General features: G+C 39.7%; 1 protein-coding gene across 1 annotated transcript in view; it reads right to left on the reverse strand.

The window, feature by feature from the left end:
- Positions 1 to 9563, reverse strand: part of ELOVL6 (ELOVL fatty acid elongase 6) — a 116307-nt gene extending 106744 nt beyond the window's left edge. The window contains exon 1 of the mRNA XM_025206357.1: positions 9497 to 9563. The gene's annotated coding sequence lies outside the window, so the exon portion shown is untranslated. The remainder of the gene's footprint in view (positions 1 to 9496) is intronic.
- Between the last annotated feature and the right edge of the window lie 257 nt (positions 9564 to 9820).

The following is a 9820-nucleotide window of genomic DNA, read 5'->3' on the forward strand; positions in this document are numbered from 1 at the left end:
ATTACCCTTCACAAACAGGCTTTAAGACCAGTTAAACCCAGCAGGATTTACAACAGTAACTAATAAACTTAAAATAAGGAAGTTATTAAATTGTGCAATGCCACAGGTATCCCTGTGTGCAGTGATTGATTTTGGGGGACAATATTTATCATACACAGATATTTCCCCAAACTGAGTTTACTACTGTCATGTATAGTCTCTGTTTACAGCTGAAGTTGAGTTATGTTTAATTTTATCATGTGTATGTTTCTAAAATCCATGGTATTTAGTATGAATGTATCTTTGCATTTTGGTAATCTGACTTCATGATTAATTATTAATTGATTAATTAATGATTAGCCAGTTAATGGTTGGGAGCCTTCTCACCAGGCAATATCTATTTGCATACCAGAGATGTTTTAGCATGCATATCTATCAGCCAGGGAGGTGGCAAAAACGGTTTACTTGGAGGAGAGGGTGTAACAAACAATGGCTAATTACATTTCAAAGGGAAATCCTACAATTTAGCCCAGCATTGATGAAAGTATATTTCAAAAGGAAATCTCATAATAAGAGTGTATCTTTCTCCTTATTAAATAACGATTGAGGGAAACCTGATTAAGAGTTTATAGCAATAGTGTTGTTCGCCTTAAATATAACTCTGAGTTGGAAGGACACACAAAATTACCAGGTTGCCTATGCAAAAGAAGGAAATAATCTGCATAATATGCATGCTTCCTGGAACCTGAATAGACAAATAAAGATAGGGAGATAAGGGCAAGGTGTTTAAGAGATGCCTTTTGGGGAGAAACACTCTTGCATGTGGTTAACTTTAATGTGAATATTCCCAGTGAAGGTTGGTCACTTGTTTGTAAAGGTAGCGTTTATACAGACATTTGCAGAATTGTGATTGGGCTAATAGTACATTGTTGACTTCAGTACAATTGCTCGCTCACAAAAGCAAAATGCATTGCAGGTACAATTTTAATGGCCACACTGTATGTTTTTTTCTCTCTCAACCAGAAAAAAAACTACTTTTTTCTTCCATCAAGCCTGTTTATATTTTGCAAATATTATTTTTTAAAATTATCTCAGTCTTATTACCTTACAGCGAAACAAAACTGTTTGCTGCTTCTGACTTGCCTCCAGTTATGACCTGAAACAAGTTATGATTTCACTGAACATCTTCTGTTAAGTCTTACAGGTTTCAAAAAAATGAAAAAACTCTCAACATGATAACTCAGTATCAATATGCAAAAGGAAACAAGCTATTGAAAGTAATAGATTTATTTGACCAACCTGAAAACATAATGATAGGACTAGTTTTATTGCACATTAGATTGCATGGCAAAACCACAGAGTTGAGGAATGCCATCAGACTCGCTCACCAACAATGCAAAAGCATGGTCTTGAGGTTAGAGCATTTAGCAGATCGGGGCTAAATTCCTGGCTCTCTCTCAGACATTCTGTTCATAACTCTTAGACAAATCACTCTGTCTCTGAACCTTGGACCCTCCTCTGCAAAAGGGGTATAGTGCTACCATCTTGTCTATTCAGATTGCAAGTTCTTTGGAAGCAGTTCTTTATTTCTTACTACTCTTGCATCAATATAAATTGGTATAGCTCCATGGAAGTCAATAGAGTACAATGTACACCAATTGAAGAGCAAGTCTCTAGGACCTGAGTGCTACTGGAATGCAAATATTGGAAGTTCTGGCAATTCTTTGTTCTGGAAAAATTCTCTGTTTTGGAAAGCGTCAAAAACTGAAAAAATACAAGATGGCCTGCAATTGTTTTCAGCCTTTGCAACGTCTGCTGCATTGAAACTAAAATGATTTTATGAATTCAAGCTGAGTCAACTTTTAACATCAAAGCACACTACTGAAGACTCACCTGGAGTTTTCATACGTACTATTTCAGAACATAAGAAGCTGAGAGACTCTACCTGTCTAGATACCTGAGAAAGGCAGCACACCGACAATTAATAGCTGCAGGATGTTCAGCAACTTCAAGTCCAAAAAGACTCCAGTAGTGCAACATACCAATGCAGAAGCGCTTTCCCAGCACCATGCACTCAGACTGAAACAGAATAATGACTTTTCACTTTCTACTCAATGCTGCTGGCATGCTTTTGATGCAGAGGATTTCAGTGCTGCACCACTCACAAGAGCTGCTAGCATTGCTCTTCTTACACAAAGAAAGATAAAGAGAGACAAAGAGAGGAGAAAAGGGAAAAGGTGAAAGTGACAGAGAAAAAAAGGGAAACAGACAATGGAAACCAGAGAGATGCAGAGGGAGGAGACAAGCAATACTACAAAACCTTTTTTAACAGTTGTCTCTCTCACTCAAGATGGAAGAACTAAAAGTTATGTAATCCCATATACACAAAACTTTTGGGGTGCTCTGGAATATAAGTATGTTCTGTGTGTATTATAAAAAATAGATGTTTTATGTATATGATAAGGCAAATGAGCAGTCCTAAAATTAAATAAATAAATAAAAAATTAATCTACTTCCTCCAAAACAACTGGTTTAAACGGGATGATGCAAAACTTGGCTTGCATTAATTTTGATTGATTTTTTTGGTAGGTCTAGTTTACACACACTTATGCCTCCAACTTTCATTTTGGAAACTCAAGATAAAATTATGCAAGTGAGGCAAGTTTGGTGGGATTCATATTCTCCACAAACTGTCCATCCTTTTGGCACACATTCTAGTTTCCTGGGAAGACAAGAGAGACCATTGGTCTCACACATCTCTCCCGGTTATTTTTATCCCTCCCCCCCAGTGCCTCTGAATACACTAAATATGGAGTCAATAAGGAAAACCATAGGGTACTCAGTGCCTTAGGGAAATCCTTTATGCTATATGAAAATAAGACCATATGCAATGGGGGGCATAGGTTAGCCTGAAGCTAACGGGGCTGTAGAAGAGCAGCCATTGCAAGAAAAGTAGGTGGCAAAAAACAGGTAACTAATATGACTCCTCCCCTATTGTGTGACTGAAAAATAAATTTGACAAGCACTTAGTCCCTGAAAAACACCAGGAGAGAGGATTTTTTTCTGCATCTTCTGTACTTAAGGTCTACAAAATTCCCATTGATGTCAACATGAGTTCTGCATTTAGAAGGTGGGGAGAATAAGCAATGAAGATATGCAACCTGAATTGGAAAGGATAACTGTTCTCTTTAAAGTTTATATTAAAAGCTGACTTTGAAGGCCAGATGCGACACTTACTAAAGAAAGCATTCCCTGTGAGGATAATGTGACAATCTTGGCATATTTCTTCTTTTTATATTTTCCTTTCTCCACACAGAGAGTATGTCCTAAGGGTCAAAAAAGCTTAATACAGAGCAGCATGCTAAACAGAGAATCAAATTAATCACTGATATAATTCCAGGGTCTTCAACAGATTGTTTCAGGGAGGCAAACTTGTGTCTTCCTCTTCACAAGCCGGTAGTGCATGCTTTTCAGATGAATCTCTGTTAGTATTTACTCAAGATTAACAGAGCAGATATTGGTCTGTATTAATTCTCTTCACTGGGAGTAAGTTTAGTGTTGTGGAGTAATTGAGGCCATCAGATATAATCAATATATTAAATGTGAATGGCTTATTACCATGGATGATGTCCTGTTCTTTATTTTTCACTTAATTTGCAGACTTCATATGCTGAAGCTAAACAGCAACACATCTTGAACATTCTATTGAAGTTATTATCAGTGGATGCTGAATGCTCTGAAGAGAAATAGTTTTATTGGATTTTTAAAAGGTCAACTCCTTCCATAAATTTGCAATTAAGAATGATCTCTGCTTTTACAGTTTAACCATGTGAGATCAGAAATGAGACTACCTTCTATCTAGGGCTGGGGCTGCATGGCTTATTTCTTAATTAGTTTACCAGTCAAGAAGATGGACAAGCTTTTTTTTTTTTTTTTTAGAAGTATTCGTTTTATAGTAGTGTAAATCCCATTTGTTCTCTGCATTTCCTTTTCTAGTTTGTATAGGTGATATATGCCTGACAACACCCCCACGGAAGTAGAACACTAGCATTATGTCCCTTTAACAGATGAGGAATTGAGACATCAACACTCAGATCTTCAAAAGATGTCCCATTAAAATCAATGGGATTTAGGCACATAGGTACCTTTATGGCTCTGAGCCTGAGTGACCTGCCTAATACAAGATGTCTGTGGCAGAGTAAGAATTGAAACCAGATATCTGGACTCCCAGGGCACTCCATTAGCCACCCTTCCTCTTCTTCCTATAACGTACAGATCAGTTATGACTTGAGCCAGTAATATGGGTTACTCTATTATTTCCACACAATTTGCTTTTTAAATTCTTCCCTCCCAGAAAAAAGGGGCTTCTCTGAACACCCAAGATCTGTCTACCATTGCTTCATTTTGTAACAATTAGTCTTTGCTGATCCTGTGCCATGTCACTAAGGTAGCCTGAGATTAGACAATACTGTTTTTTGGAGTCCCTCCAACCTACTACACCATCTGAGTGATGGTAACATTTGTGAAGCATGTGCATGGCTACAGGGGAGGTCAGAGACCACTTTAAGGAAACTTAGCACATGAGGGCTGGATTGGAACCAGTGGGGTCCAGGAGGGACCTGCTGGCCAAAGGACGGAGGAAGGCTTGATCTATGACCCTTGGGCAGCCTCCCTGTTCATAATCAAATATTACAACAAAGGTGTAGCAGGTGAGTGGAGCAGGAGTCGTGCAGCCACCAGGGGGCATCACAGCCATCCCTGGGGCCTAATCTTGCTACACCACTCAAGAAACAACCATGAACATTGAAACAATATAGCCTAGTGTAAGCAAACAAAAAATCCTTTTATCTCTAGAATGATCACTAAACTATATCAGTAGATTATCTGCTTAAAACTTTAATTAAAGGTTAGATTATAGCCATGGATTATGCAAAAGTGCAAAGGAATAATGAGGCTTAACCTGTCTTCTGGCTCCCTATGTCAGCTACTTAGAATGTACTGAATGCATAGGGAGTTTCTTCCAGGTAGAAATATGTTCCCACCTTGTACAAACAATGAGAAATGGGTAGCTTCAAAGTTCCAACCTGTTACTTGCCAGCAAGCATCACAGAACGACACTGCACTGAATGTATCAAGTACTCAGGCTCAGGGTATTTCCACTGCAGGGTAGGTGAGACAGATCATGCCAGTCAGTCAGGGTTATAGCAGCAGAAGTTGGACAGGACTGGCCAAAGAGTAGACAGGGGAAGACTTCTGAGGCTGTTTCACCACTTCTCTCAGGCAACTTCTGCTGGTCACATCTAACCAAAACTGAAATCTGTGAAATTATCATTACCTAATTTCCAGATGAGCTGACACTGGCAGGCATAGAGGCAAATCACAAACTGAAGCTTGTTGAACCTTGTGGTTTCCAGCATCTACCACAAAATCCTTTGACTTGTTAACTAGGCAAGTCTGACACAGAAGCTGGATGCTACAAATAATATGGAATTCTGTGATGTCATTTCTATGGGGCTGATTGAGTGGGATGACATTTTAGTGTGCAAATATGTTAGTTTTAATATTGTTGCGAGTCACCTGCACTCTGGAAATCTCTAAGCAGAAAACTTCTGTTCATTGTTTTCTGAGACAACAATGATTTTTCATAATTGGAAATCAGGTTTATTTATCATTTACACAGAACTAACAATATACTAGGTGCTTTACAGTTCATTGAGCATTTTTTTCCTCTCTCCCTTGGCTACCATACAGTACAACTAAGATGAAGGCTTATTCACAAGAAAGTGAATAATTAAAGAACAAAAACAAATTGGCTGAAGAGATGGTAGTCCTATCATTCAGTCCATGCACTCCAATCCCACTTGGATTTGTACACTACATCCTCTGCTGGGCTGTTGAATTGTTTTCCCTGAGCAAGTATGTATCATTTACTGTGGCAATTATGACTCCACTTTCTGCACATCCTTTTACAGCACCTGATGAAGTGAACATGAGTTCATAAAACCTTGAGCTTTCTCTATATATATCTAATTTAGTTAGTCTGTAAAGTTGCATATCTGCCCTGCCTTCCAGTTGTGACTTCTGCCAGTTCTATTTCTTGATAGATCTACTTGTACACTAAGTTTGGGACCCCAAGGCCATTACTGCATCTCTCTGCATTATACAGTTCTGCAATATATAATCATAGAGTACATCTGTGAAGTTGCTACGTAACAGCAAGAACACCATTTAAAAAAATGTTGATCTTAAATATTAACCAAACTGGCAATCATGAGTAACTACTCTTTTTTTCCCCCCTCCCCTCAAAAGCTTTGTTACCATTGTCTACAGTTTCACTCCACTGGTCATCATTATTAGTGCATTTTTACTACAATAAAAACTAGTAGGGCAAAAATTAGTCTTTACTCCATTCCCCCTTAGGAGGAAAGAACTATCCACTGTCAAGCAAAGACTTGAAAACAAGTTACTCCCCACCTAGCAGGTAACTTTAGAAGGAAAAATGTAGGCTGGATCCTGTCCCTGCTGAAATTAATGAAATTAGGATTGAGTTCTGCCTTTGTAAAGACCAGTCAGACTGCTGGCCATTGTTATTATTTATCATCATGGTAGCACCTTCTGACTTCAGCCAGGTCAGGGCCCAGTTATGTTAGGCATTGTGACTAAAAACAAATATGGACAGGAGTTTGCCACTCCCAGGGCATCAGGAGCCTGATCCTGTGGGACAATGGCCCACAGTGCCATGCTCCATCCTGGGGCACGGCAGCTTTCACGGGATCCTTGGAGCTCATATGTAATGTCGCCACATCCCAACCTGCAGCATGCATCTGCAAGGCCAGAGGGTTCCTCCACTCTGGGCTTGCAGATTGCATACTGACTCAGGACAGCAGTATGAAATGCATGCCCTGGGAATCCACCTGCAAGGGAATTCCTAGGGCACACATTGGCAAGTGCAGAGAAGGGAACTCCCATAGGGGTTCCCCACCCTGTGCCTGCAGACTGAGCCCTGACTCTGGGCAAAACAGCATAATATGCCTGTTGCAGGAGTTCCTCTGCATGACAGGGCTCCTGAATGCGGTTCCCCATTTGTAGACACATGTCCCGAGTTGGTATGTGACACTGCAATAAGTGTAACAAGAAAATGTTCTGCTGGGTGCTTCCCGTGGCACATGTCTGTGATGTGGGAACCTGGGCAGGCCCTCCCAGGGCTCCAGTGGCCTGATCTTGTGGGTTCCATGAATTCCCCTAAAGCCTCAAGAGTGCTTGCCATAAACCATGCAGACGTTCACCATAAAAAGTGGGACAAATTTATACCACCTATTGGTTGCAGCCACAATGTTATGCATTTATGGCACAACAAGGGGCATGGACATATGTTTGCTTGGGCTTTGTGCCGCCATAAACATTGTTATGGTGGTACAAAAGCAATGTCTGTTTCCATCCTGCCTGAAATACAGTAAATGGCAGTCCTAGTGCTGAAAGAAGCCCCATGTGAGTGGAGGCTGGTTTCTGAGAGAGTCTCACTGAACACAGGAATCTACTCATGAATTCACTAGATCACAGCATAACAAATTTCTGCAGTTTGCTCACGTTGTCTCTCCCTAGTCAAGCTACTGCATGGGCATGTAATCAAATCATGTCTATTTGAGGAAGTAACACAGTCTACTTTATTATATTTATTTTGAGGGTTTATAAAAAGATATTAAATAACATCCGCTTGCAAAGAGTTACCAACAAACCTAATGTATTAAAAACACAAATGTGGGATGGAAAAGAGGGGTTTAGGATGGAAAGGATGCATTTGACTAAATAAGCATGTCACAACCAAATTAGATTAAAAACTGAAAATCAGGAACTCAATACTATGCAGCACGTAGTAGTGACCAAGACTCATGCATAATATAACAACAGAACAGCTAAGGGCAGTTCAAATGTGACTGTATAAACCTGTTTTTCTTAACAATGAATTTATCTAGGGTGAAGAAAAACTGTTTAAATTATACTTGTAAACTTCCACTTTGAGGGTAGACACAGAGGAGCCCACTCCATGACTAGAGAGGATGTCAATTTTCAACAATTCCCAAGGCCAAAACTATTCTACGTGCCATTCCTAAGCTGCATGTTACAGACTGGAAAGTTATAACAGCACACAGAACATGTCCCCTCCTAACATGCTGGGGACCTTCCACCCATGAAAGCTTGTGCTATATATATTTACCCACTCGGGTTAGTCTGTAAAGTGCAAACCTATCTTGCCTTCTACTTGACAGACATGGCTAAATACATCCTTTGCTCATGGGGGATTTAATCAAGTAGATCAAAAGGCATGTGAGTACATAGCTGAACATATTAGTAATGAGCCTTAAGGACCAAATTTTATCCCCTACTGAAAGCGAATGGGGAGTACAGAAGAAATTTCACAAAGTTCATTTGACAGTTTACAACTGGTCCAACAGCTGTGAGTAGCTTGGAAAAGCAAGGAGGAATGGTGGCACATTGCTTCCAGATCCAGGATTGGGGGTGGGGTAAGGCAGGGGTGTGAGGCACACATCAGTCCTGTGGAAGACCAGCTTTTTAACTTTCCTCTTCTGCACCCCTCTTCCAACTAGGAAATCCATGCTACTATTTGCTAATCCACCTATGCTTACAGAAATGCCTGCCCCTGACCACAGCTTTAGTGTTATTTGCTTTGTAGGATATAGAAACTTTTTGTTGTTCAAAGTGACCATGTTCAGAATTAACACAGACATTTTGGAGACAGTCCTTGAGTGCCTACATCAGTTTAAAAATGGTTTCTAAGTCACCTCTGAGCAGGGGTTGGTAAGACTAAAGTTAACTTGCAACTGTGCAAATATGCTGATGATGCAAACACCTTGTGCAAATGTGGAAGAAACTTTCAAAATACAAAACACTTTCCTGCATGTATGGAAACTATACACCAATGAGGACCTAAGGCTACAGATTGAGCAACAGTATGTGCCCCTTTCTGGACCCAAACTTGAACCTGGTGACAGGACACAGGAGAAAGTCACTTTCAAAAATATTGCCTGTTTCTTATTTTATAGCTTTATACCTCTGCATGGTGCTTTGTAGACAAATACAAGGTGAGCTCTGTTCTCAGAAACTTAAAAATGCATGAAGCAATATGATAAGAGTTCCATCCAGACACTACAGGTATATGGAATAAACAAGATGCTAAGGCCTACAGTGACCTATTAGCCTGGTTGTTGGAGACAGTGATACATCTGTCCTAAAGGATAAGATTTATTATCTTTCTTTTCTCTCTTGCTATTTTTCTTTCTTTTAAAAAAATACAAATACAGACATGTGCTGTATACACAAATAAACACACATGCTGATAAACTGAGCAGATATCTGCTGTCTCCAAATAGCAATGGATTGCCATTCCTTGTTAGCTACATCTCTGAAACTTCATGTAACCCAGATCTCAGGAAGTTACAGCAAAGTAACTTTTTGCTCAGAGAATCAGTGAGGTGGGAAAAATAGTTTTAATTAGTACCTTATTTCTGCACCATCGCATTATTTTGCTGGATTGTGCTGCTCATGATACCATGACACTCATAGTAGCGAAGGGAATAATAGGTCCCATAGTTAGCGATAACTTTAGCAATGACGGTTATTGGAGCTATTTTGTTTCTTGCATCACCTGGTGAATTAAGTAGAAATGCATAAGATTGTGCATGGAGCCATTTAGCAAAACACATATCTCCTTCTGTTCTTGTGTTATTTATGCTGTTTCATTCCACTTTGCAGTGCTCGCTCTTTCTACAAGGTTCCCATTGATATCACTGGGAGTTCTGTCAACAGCCAAACGAGAGAAAAA

This window comes from Alligator sinensis, unplaced genomic scaffold (genome assembly GCF_000455745.1).
Source record: "Alligator sinensis unplaced genomic scaffold, ASM45574v1 scaffold861_1, whole genome shotgun sequence".
In the NCBI taxonomy this organism is placed as follows: Eukaryota; Metazoa; Chordata; order Crocodylia; family Alligatoridae; genus Alligator; species Alligator sinensis.